Here is a 10850-nt window from a genome sequence, read left to right on the forward strand (position 1 = left end):
TTTCTTCGATCTCCTGTTGAGTTTGTAGGTGTTCAGAATGGTTTGATCCCTATCCAGCTGAATTCCTGAGAGGAGACGAAATCCAGGTCTCCTACTCCTCCGCCATCTTGCTCCGCCCCCCCTAAGAAACTTTGTGAAGAAAAGATATAAGTAAATGCCCTATCATATATAAAATTTATTATGTTAGTTATTGAAATCAAATCACTGTCATTAGCAAAAGCAAAGACCAAAAACAGTACAAAACAAACAAACAAACAAAAAACAGGAAAGAAGTTGCAATATAGACACATAACTCTAAGTACTTGTGAAAAAAATCACTTGTGATCTTAGCATAAATAGCTATACATCTTAAAGTGAAAGAATTAAATATTATCTTAGCAGCATAAAATAATAAATTTCAGAAGGATTAAAATATAAATGTAAAAAGCCAAACTAAAGAATTACAATAAACTTAGGGAAATATTTATACAACATAAAATGTAAGGGGACCTTTATGAAACAATAAATCCAGATGCCATAAAAGATAGCACTGATAGATAATTGCATAAAAATCAAAATTTTGAATAGAAAGATTATTAATTCACAGTCAAAATAAAGATTTAGGAAATTGTTTAAAAAAGCTTTAATATTCCTTTCTTTACAGAGATCCTATAAGAATTATTAACAAGATAAATAATATTACTTAATGTAAAAAAATAGAAATAAAAAAATGTACACAGAAAGGGAAGACAAATGGCCAAAAAACTTTAGAAAGTTGTTCAACAGTAAATTGAAAATATTGATCAAATCAACATTGAGATTCAATCCACTTCAGTTTATTGAAATTTTGAAATGTTGATCACATTCTTTTCTAGAGAAGATGCAGGAAAACAATAATTATATATTGCTTATAGGAGAAAAAATAATTGTGTAAAATTATATATAAGTAATAACATTTAAAACTATATACCTTAATTCAGCATTTCTATTTGGGCAAAGCTATAGTACAATTAAGAGCATATGATCATTATAACAATCAGATCATTGTGATTATAAATTTTATATAAAGTGTGTAATATATATAATATTTTTATTAAATTATATATAGAGCAAGAGTCCAAATAACCCAGAATAAATTAGCAGTAGAGAGAGGCTTAAGAATGAATCTTAGCAGTCACATGGTACTGAGGAGACAGAAATTACAGTTCAATCCTTTCTGAAAGGGAGAGACATTTGCAAATATTTTAGGATTTCTCAGTTGACACCTCAGAAGGATGTCAACTTAGGATTAATGTGGCACTTGGTGCCATAGTCTAGAAGTGAGGACCATGTCCTATATGTAAGGGCAAAATTTAAATAGACCCAGTTTAACAAAGCCTAAAATCAAATCTGAACAGGACTATGGTAATCTGCTAGTAATCCATACACCTGAAGGTGAAGAAGAAAACTTAACTTGCTTTAGAAAATTGTCCATCATCACAAAAGCAATCTACCATATTCAATGCAATCCCTATCAAAATACCATCAGCATTTTTCACAGAGGTGGAACAATCCTAAAACTTGTATGGAACCAGAAAAGACCCCATATAGCCAAAGTAATGTTGAAAAAGAAAACCAAAGCTGGAGGCATCACAATTCCAGACTTCAAGCCATATTACAAAACTATAATCATCAAGACAGTATGGTACTGGCACAAAAGCAGGCACATAAATCAATGGAACAGAATAGATAACTCAGAAATGGACCCTCAACTCTATGTTCAACAAATCTTTGCAGAAAAGAATATCCAACAAATGATGTTGGGAAAGAATATCCAACAAATAGTGTTGGGAAAATTGGACAGCCATATGCAGAAGAATGTAACTGGACCACTTTCTTACACCATACAAAAAATAAACTCAAAATGGATGAAAGACCTAAATGTGAGACAGGAATCCATCAAAATCCTAGAGGAGAACACAAACAGAAACCTCTTTAACCTTAGCCACAGCAACTTCTTGCTAGACATGTCTTCAAAAGCAAGGGAAGCAAAAGCAAAAATGAACTATTGGGACTTCATTAGGATAAAAACTTTCTCACAGCAAAGGAAACAATCAATAAAACTAAAAGGCAACCTATGGAATGGGAGAAGATATTTGCAAATGACATATCAGATAAAGAGCTAGTATCAGAGACCTATAAAAAACTTATAAAACTTAACACCCAAAACAAAAAAATCCAGTCAAGAAATGGGAGAAGACTGGGATGCTTGGGTGGTTCAGTTGGTTAAGCATCTGCCTTTGGCTCAGGTCATGATCCCAGGGTCCTGGGATTGAGTCCTACATTGGGCTCCCTGCTCAGTGGGGAGTCAGCTTCTCCCTCTGCCTGCTCTACCTGCCATTCCCCTTGCTTGTGCTCTTTCTCTCTCTCTCTGACAAATAAATAAATAAAATCTTAAAAAAAAAAAAAAGAAAAGAAAAGAAATGGGAGAAGACATGAACAGACATTTCTCCAAAGAAGACATACAAATGGCTCAGGGACACATGAAAAAATGTTCCACATCACTGGGCATAAGTGAAATAGAAAACAAAACCACAATGAATTAACAACTCAGGAAACAACAGATGTTGGTGAGGATGCGGAGAAAGCCTAACCCTCTTACTCTATTGGTGGGAATGCAAACTGTTGCAGCCATTCTGGAAAACAGTATGCAGTCTCCTCAAAAAGTTAAAAATAGAACTACCTTATGACCCAGCAATTGCACTTCTAGGTATTTATCCAACGAATACAAAAATAGTGATTCAAAGGGGCATATGCACCCCAATGTTTATAGCAGAAATGTCCACAACAGCCAAAATATGGAAAGAGCAAAGATGCTCATCGACAGATGGATAAGGGGGGCATATATATGTGTATATGCACATATATATGCACAATGGAATATTACTGAGTCATCAAAAAGAATGAAATCTTGCCCTTTGCAATGATGTGGATGGAACTAGAGGGTATTACGCTAAGTGAAATAAGTCAGACAAAGACAAATACCATATGATTTCATTCATACGTGGAATTTAAGAAACAAAATATATGAACGTAGGGAAGGGAAGGAAAAATAAGATAAAAAGAGAGAGGGAAGCAAACCATAAGAGACTCTTAACTATAAGAAGCAAACTGAAGATTGCAGGAGGGGAGGTAGGTGGGGAGATGGGGTAATTGGGTGATGGGCATTAAGGAGGGCACTTGATATAATGAGCACTGGGTGTTATATGCAACTGATATATCCCTAAATTCTACCTCTGGAACTAATAACACCCTGTATGTCAACTAAATTTAATTTTTAAATAAAAATTTTAAAAAGAAAGAAAATTGCGCAACATGAAGAGTCCCTGCAAAGTTTCATCCATTAAAAAGTATAAGGTACACAAAAAAACCCCAAAATACCCACACCAACAAACAAAAACAGAACCAAATGATTAAAAGTCAAAAGAAAGAATAAACAATAGAAATAGACTTATAGATGATTTAGATATTAGAATTATCCAACAGTGACTTTCAAATAACTAAGATCAATATTTTCAAAAAAGTAAAAGGCAAAGTAGAAGGGAGAGAATTTTAAATGAAAATTATAATTTACAAAGAGTAACCAAATGGACATTTTAAAACTGAAAATTAGAAAAAAGGAAATTTAAGATCATAAGAAGTACCAAAATTCAGAATTCACTTGTTAAGTCTACACATAATTATTGAGCAACTACTACCAGACACTATTCTAGGAGAAAGGAGCAAAACAGTGAAAGAAACAAAATCTTCTTCCTTTCTAGATCTTATGATCTAATGAGGGAAACAGAAAATAAAATATGTAAGTAAAAAAATCTTACAATATATTAGAAAGGAATAACTGAAGGTGATATTAGATGGGAAAGAGACATTGAAAAGATTATAAATGAATGAAGGGGGTAAAACAACAAGACACATAAAATATAAAGAAAGACCTTCCTGGGCGCCTGGGTGGCTCAGTCATTAAGCGTCTGCCTTCAGCTCAGGTCATGATCCCAGGGTCCTGGGATCGAGTCCCACATCGGGCTCCCTGCTCTGCGGGAAGCCTGTTCCTCCCTCTCCCACTCCCCCTGCTTGTGTTCCTGCTCTCGCTGTGTCTCTCTCTGTCAAAAAAATAAATAAAATCTTTAAAAAAATAAAATAAAAAAAAATAAATAAAATAAAATTAAAAAAAAAGAAAGACCTTCCTGGCAGAGGAAATCACAAATTTAAAGGTCTGAGAGGGTGGTGATTTGTCTGCTAAAGAAAAATAAGGAGTTTAATGTGGTTGTAATAGTAGGACATGAGCTTTTTAACCAATGTAAGGGCTTTGGATTTTACTCTAAGTGAGATGAGAACGTATTAAAGGGTTTTAGCGGAACAGTGACATGATCTGATGTACATTTTAACATTTTTGCATTTGAAATTAGACTGTAGGAGCTAAGAACAAAATTAGATAGAGTATTTTGGAATCTATTGCAATAATTCAAATAAGAGATGGTAGTGGGGCACCTGGGTGGCTCAGATGGTTAGCTGTCTGCCTTCAGCTCAGGTCATGATCTCTAGGTCCTGGGATCAAGCCCCACATCAGGCTCCCAGCTGGCTCAATGAGGAGCCTGCTTCTCCCTCTCCCTCTGCCTCTCCCCCTGCTTATGTGCTCTCTCTGTCTCTTTCTCTCTCTCTCAAATGAATAAATAAAATCTTAAAAAAAAACAAAAAACAAATAAGAGATGGTAGTGATTGAACCAACATGGTAGCAGTGGATAAAGTAAGAAATATTTATATTCTGGATGTATTTTAATCAAGGATCAGCAGGGAATATAAAAGATAGAGGGGACTTAATGGTGACTCCAAATTTCTTGCCTGATGAACTGAAGGGATGAAGTTGCCATTGTGAAATGGAGAAAACAGAGTATAGAAGGTTTTATGGTGGGGGAAGACCAGGGGTTGAGTTTCAAATATGTTTAGTAGGGGATAATTATTAGACATCTAACTAGAGATGGCCAAGTAAAAAGTCAGGTACATCAAACAGGAATTTTAGGGAAAAATCCAGAGAGGATCCAAATCTCAGGAATTTAAATATATAAATTATATTTAAAATTATGAGCCTAGATGAAATCCCTAAGGTGTAATAAGCAGACGCATGTGAAAAATTTTAAATTATTGTTCTCTGAAAAAGAATAAAACAAGGATAGAACAAACATTTGTTTATGGAAAGTGAAATGGTTTGCTGTTTGGAGTATTTTTTAAGATACATTCTCTCATTTAGTAAAGAACCACCTAGATATAATTTTAATACTAAATAATCTTTTTAAAGTGAGGGTGATCTTCCTGAAATCATAAAAACCTTAGAAGAGAGCCTAAGCAGTAATTTCTCTGACATTGGCTATAGCAATATTTTTCTAGATATGTTTCCTAAGATCAGGGAAATAAAAGCAAAAATAAACTATTGGGACTACATCATAATAAAAACCTTCTGCACAATGAAGGAAACAATCAACAAAATTAAAAGGTAACCTACCGAATGGGAGAAGATACTTGCAAATGACATATCTGATAAAGGGTTAGTATCCAAAATATATAAAGAACTTATAAAACTCAATACCTAAAGAAGAAATAATCCAATTAAGAAATGGGGAGAAGGCATGAACAGATATTTCTCCAAAGAAGACATGTAGATGGCCAACAGACACATGAAAAGATGCTCAACATCACTCATCATCAGGGAAATGCAAATCAAAACCACAATGAGATATCACTTCACACCTGTCAGAATGGTTAAAATAAAAAACACAAGAAACAGAAGTGTTAGCTAGGATATGGAGAACAGGAATCCTCATGCACTGCTAGTCAGAAGGCAAACTGATGCAGCCACTGTGGAAAACAGTATGAAGGTTCCCCAAAAAGTTAAAAATAGAATTACCTTATCATCTAGTCATCACACTACTAGGTATGTACCCCCAAAATACAACAACATTAATTCAAAGGGATATATACACTCTATGTTTATTACATCACTATTTACAATAACCAAATTATGGAAGAAGGTCAAGTGTCCAATAATAGATGAATGGATAAAGTTGAGGTGGCATATATAATATACAATGGACTATTATTCTTCCATAAAAAAGAATTAAATCTTGCCATTTGCAACAACATGGATGGAGCTAGAGAGTATTATGTTAAGAAAAATAAGTCAAAGAAAGACTAATACCATATGATTTCATTCATATGTGCAATTTATGAAACAGAACAAACTTGCAAAGGAAAAAGAGAGAGAGAGAAACCAAGAAACAGACTCTTAACTATAGAAACCAAACTGATGGTTACCAGAGGGGAAGTGCAGGGGGAATGGGTTAAATAAGGATGGGGATTAAGGAGTGCACTTGCTGTGATGAGCACCGGGTGATGTATGGAAGTGTTGAATCACTAAATTGCACACCGGAAACTAATATAACACTATATGTTAACTATACTGGAATTAAAACTTAAAAACTGAATAAAAAAATAAAGTAAGGGTGATCTTGTAGGATACTAGTAAATCAATTCACTATTTGAGAACTTATAAATAAAAAGAAATAAAAATCAAGCATCTATCTTGCTTTCCCAATCAAACTTCACCGTGCAGTAACTAAATTTAACTTAGGGGAAAGTGTTCTTTAAAAGAAGTATTCCAACTAATAATATAGAAGAGAAATAGAATTAGAATATCACCATTTGTCATCCCCTAGATATCAAGAATCACAGGCTGCTAAATCCATTTTAAAAAAGAAAAAAGATAACATGTGCTTCCTGAATGAAGTAGCCTAGTTGCAAACAAACAAAAACTAACCTGAATCTTATTGAGTCATGAGTTCCAACTACCAATTTACAAGAAATTCGAAAGTTTGAGGGATGAGTTAAATGGTCTGTTTAGAGGGGAAGAAGAAAGGATGAGGTTCATCTGAAATGACATGAGCAATTCGGATAAAGAAGGTAGCATTTGAGTTGGACTCTGAATAGTAATTATGATTTCAAAAAGAGAAGGAACTTAAAAGGGTTTCTCATATTGAAGGAACAGTCTTAGCAAAGAGAAGGAGAGTCTGATATATTAACAGATGGCCAATTTTCCGTATAGCAGAGGAAGAAGTTCAGCAGAATAGTGAAACCTCACTAGAAAGTAAGGTTGGGAGGATGTATGTCTGTTTCTTATCTGTACTTTCTAAATTTTCTAAAACTGACAATGAATTTTTATGTAGTAAATATATTTCTATAATCATATAAATTCAAGTACATTAGTGGAATCAAATAAAGGGAGTTTTGAGCCAACAAATGGAAGACTTCAAATACCATGATCAAGATGTTTTACCTTCTTCTCCTTACCAGTTTGGTTGTGCAACCGAAGATATACTTGGCTGCAACTCTGTTGCATTAAATGTTGATGTTATGGGTGGCACCAGTCATAACTTTTGGAAAAATAGGTAGTTTTTACAGAAATTTAAAATCATTACCATTACTGAAATGTTCAATTTGAAGCCCAGTTAAAAAAACACAAAATTCCTACTCTATCTTCAGGGAAGTCATCCAAGCATACTTAATGTTGATGCCAATAAATTTTAAAATAAACTGTGACTGTGAACAGAGTCAATATAGTTTGATATAGGCTCAAATTAAGACAGATAGTAAAGCTATAACTTGATTTCCAAACTGCTCTTCATCCTACAGACTGGGGACAATTTAAAACCTGACGATAAATGATGGCCAGTCAAATGGAAGGAGCAGAGACTCGTGAGAGAGAGGATAAAAGTGGGAAGAATGATCAGCTAAGAAGAGAGGGATACTTCAAAAGACTTAAGAACTGCAAGGACTTGAGAAAAACTCAGGGCTCTTAGTCTCTGGTTCCTGGCAAAGGGAGGCAAAGGGAAGGTTCAGGGAGCCAAAACAGGTCTGCTTAGACTGTTACCCAAACTGATGAAGAGTACACACACTTCAAGAGGTATGAAAAAGTTTTAGCCGAAAAAAAAAAAAAAAAAAGGAGCCAAGATATATTCAGAAAAATAGTATCAGGCCCAAGAGGAGTGTTTAAATCAAGGTATCTAGGTCTGAGGAGATCTAGACTAGATGGAGAAATAGAGCGGAGATGTCAGGAGACACAAGAGATCACAATCTTTGAGACCATCAAGGATGCTAAGAATAAAGCATTTTTGCTCATTAAAAAAGGCAATGCCAGACTAGATCCTTACATTTTGCCTTACTATATTTGTTTTAGGAAAATTCACCCCAATTTTGGGTTGAATGTATATAATCAATATACATTTGATGCCAACTAATTGACATTTGCCTATATTTCTCCATTCATTTGTTATTTGGATAATATGAAATTATTCATGGATATTTGCAGTGTATTTCCTGTTGAGGGCACCAGACATTCATTCATCCAACAAATAATAATTGAGTACATACTATTTGTAAGCTTTGTGGAAAGTGCTGGGTATGGTAAATAAAGCAGACATGACCTCTGTTCTCATGGAACACATTCTAGTTGAGATATGAATATTAAGTAAATGACCAACATGGTAACAATTTCTAGGTAGGTTGAAGCTTGGAAGAATGAGTTGTGATAGTGACCGAGGGGCTACTTTAGATTGGGATGGTCAGGTCAGGAAACATCTTTGAAGAGGTAGCATTTAAGCTGCATCCTGAATTATAAGAAAGCCAGCTGAGTGGGATTCAGTGCCTAGGTGAAGGATATGGGATAGAGAAAAAACAAGAGTTTTGTGATGTGATACCTTGGAAAATGTTTGGGAAAACCACAGGTGTTTGAGTATAATCTCATCTGTACTTTGAGCCTCTCTTTTCAGAAGCATCTTTAAGAGAAAAATGCCCAGAGGGAAATTTTTTTAAAGTTTGGAATCTTCTCTAACAGAGAAGCATGAAGAACTACTACTAACTTGAAAGGAAAATGTAGATTTCTGCAGAGGAAAAGTGATAAAGCCATCAGGTTTTTATTGTACAAGCTGAGTTTCAAAGGTGAATTTGATACTTGCTACATCCCCCGCATGCCTGAATGAAATAAATGAGAAATGCAGGAGATGAAAGTACAAATCCAATTTCCCTTTTGCAACAAGACAGACTCAGTAAGTCTTTGCTGCTTTCTTCATTTGAAAACTCATCCATATTTTATCTTCTTTCATAAACAATGTTTAGATAAACCCAGTGAATAATGGGCTTGAAAGCAAATTTTAAAGGTCATCTTGTGTATACCCCTTGCTTCAGGCAAGATTGCATTCATGCCCACCCAAGAAGCAGCCTTCTCTTATGTCAGGTTTTGTTTTGGATAATGTTTATTTTTTCTAGGGGGGAGTTGGGGTAGGGAGGAGAGTAATGAAGAGCATGTTTGCCTTAAAAGCAAAAGCAGAGTTATTTTTAATGTAGGTGCCCTCCCCTCCATATAATGTCAGGGGCAGAGTATTCTCCAAATGCCTTATACACTTACTTTCAGCTCTAAATGTATTTGTGCAAATCTCATGAATCATCAAGGCTTTTGAAAATATTTATAGGGAGAGAAACTCTACCCTTTTCATTAGAGTGAGTAAAACTCACATTTGTATCTTGCTATTGTTTAAGGAGAACAATGGATGGGTGGATGAAAGAGAATGTCAGCTGGATCAACAAACAGCTGTTCCAACAGAAGTCCTGCTATCCTATACAGTAAAGCAGTATTAATTGCTGCCTTCCCTGGAGTCTGTAGAGATGCTCGATCAGTATACAGTACCCTGTTTAACTAAAATCAAAAGTTAGGGCTAAAATGAGATTTTCATCACAGTGGCCACCTCACTTCTAGAGAGAAAGCTATAGGTCTTTAAAGCTTTCTTTACTGATCTCCCAAAAAGACTCCACCACCTTTCAAGGCAATATATTCTAGTGTCTTCTTCAAATAATCTAACTGAAACTTCTGCTGTTGCGACATAACCCAATGTCCTCACGTCCAGGCTTTGATGGAAGCAGGAACTCTTATTTGTATATTAAGATATGGCCCTTATAATATTCATAGCCTCTTGTAGTATTATTTTCTCTAGGCCAAAGAAATCAAATTTCTTCTAAAGGCAGCATGGTATTCAGTTAAAGATTGTAGGAATTGGACCCAGTTCTAGATGAGAATCTTGGCTCTACCATTTATTAATTGTATGGGCAACTTACTTATTGTGAGACCCAGTTTACTCAACTTTCTTTGAGAAAGTTTTGAGCATTGTTGTGAGGATCAAATGTGATGACGCATAAAAATCATTTATAACAACATGCTTAGCACATACTATATGACAATTTTTATCACTGTTGATCCACCTTTTTCCCTTATCAATGGATGTTTTCCAAGTTTTGGGGGTTTTTTTAGAGATTTTATTTATTTGACAGAGAGAGAGAACACAAGCAGAGGGAGTTACAGTCACAGGGAGAGGGAGAAGCAGGCTCCCCATTGAGCAGGGAGCCTGATATGGGACTCAATCCCAGGACCCTGGGATCATGACCTAGCCAAAGGCAGACACTCAACCGGCTGAGCCACCCAGGCGCCCCCCAAGTTTTTATCTATTGTTAAGCCATAGAGTGTGGATATAGGTTCAGTTATCTAAAAACCATAATTGATCCAAGTAATGGAAAGATAATTTTATACTTCATAACCAGTTCAAATATTCAAATACTTCATTAACAAGAAAGTATCACTATTGTAAATTCATATTTTGCTTATGATCCAAAATGACCCACAAATCTTTTTCTAGAATGTTCTTAAAGCCTGACCTGTATAACATATATTCAGAGATTGTTTTTCTTTTCTTTACATAGTAATTACAAATAATATTAAATCATATATTCCTAAGTCA

This window comes from Leptonychotes weddellii, chromosome 11, assembly GCF_054177405.1.
Source record: "Leptonychotes weddellii isolate Sample4059 chromosome 11, ASM5417740v2, whole genome shotgun sequence".
NCBI classification, from domain to species: Eukaryota; Metazoa; Chordata; class Mammalia; order Carnivora; family Phocidae; genus Leptonychotes; species Leptonychotes weddellii.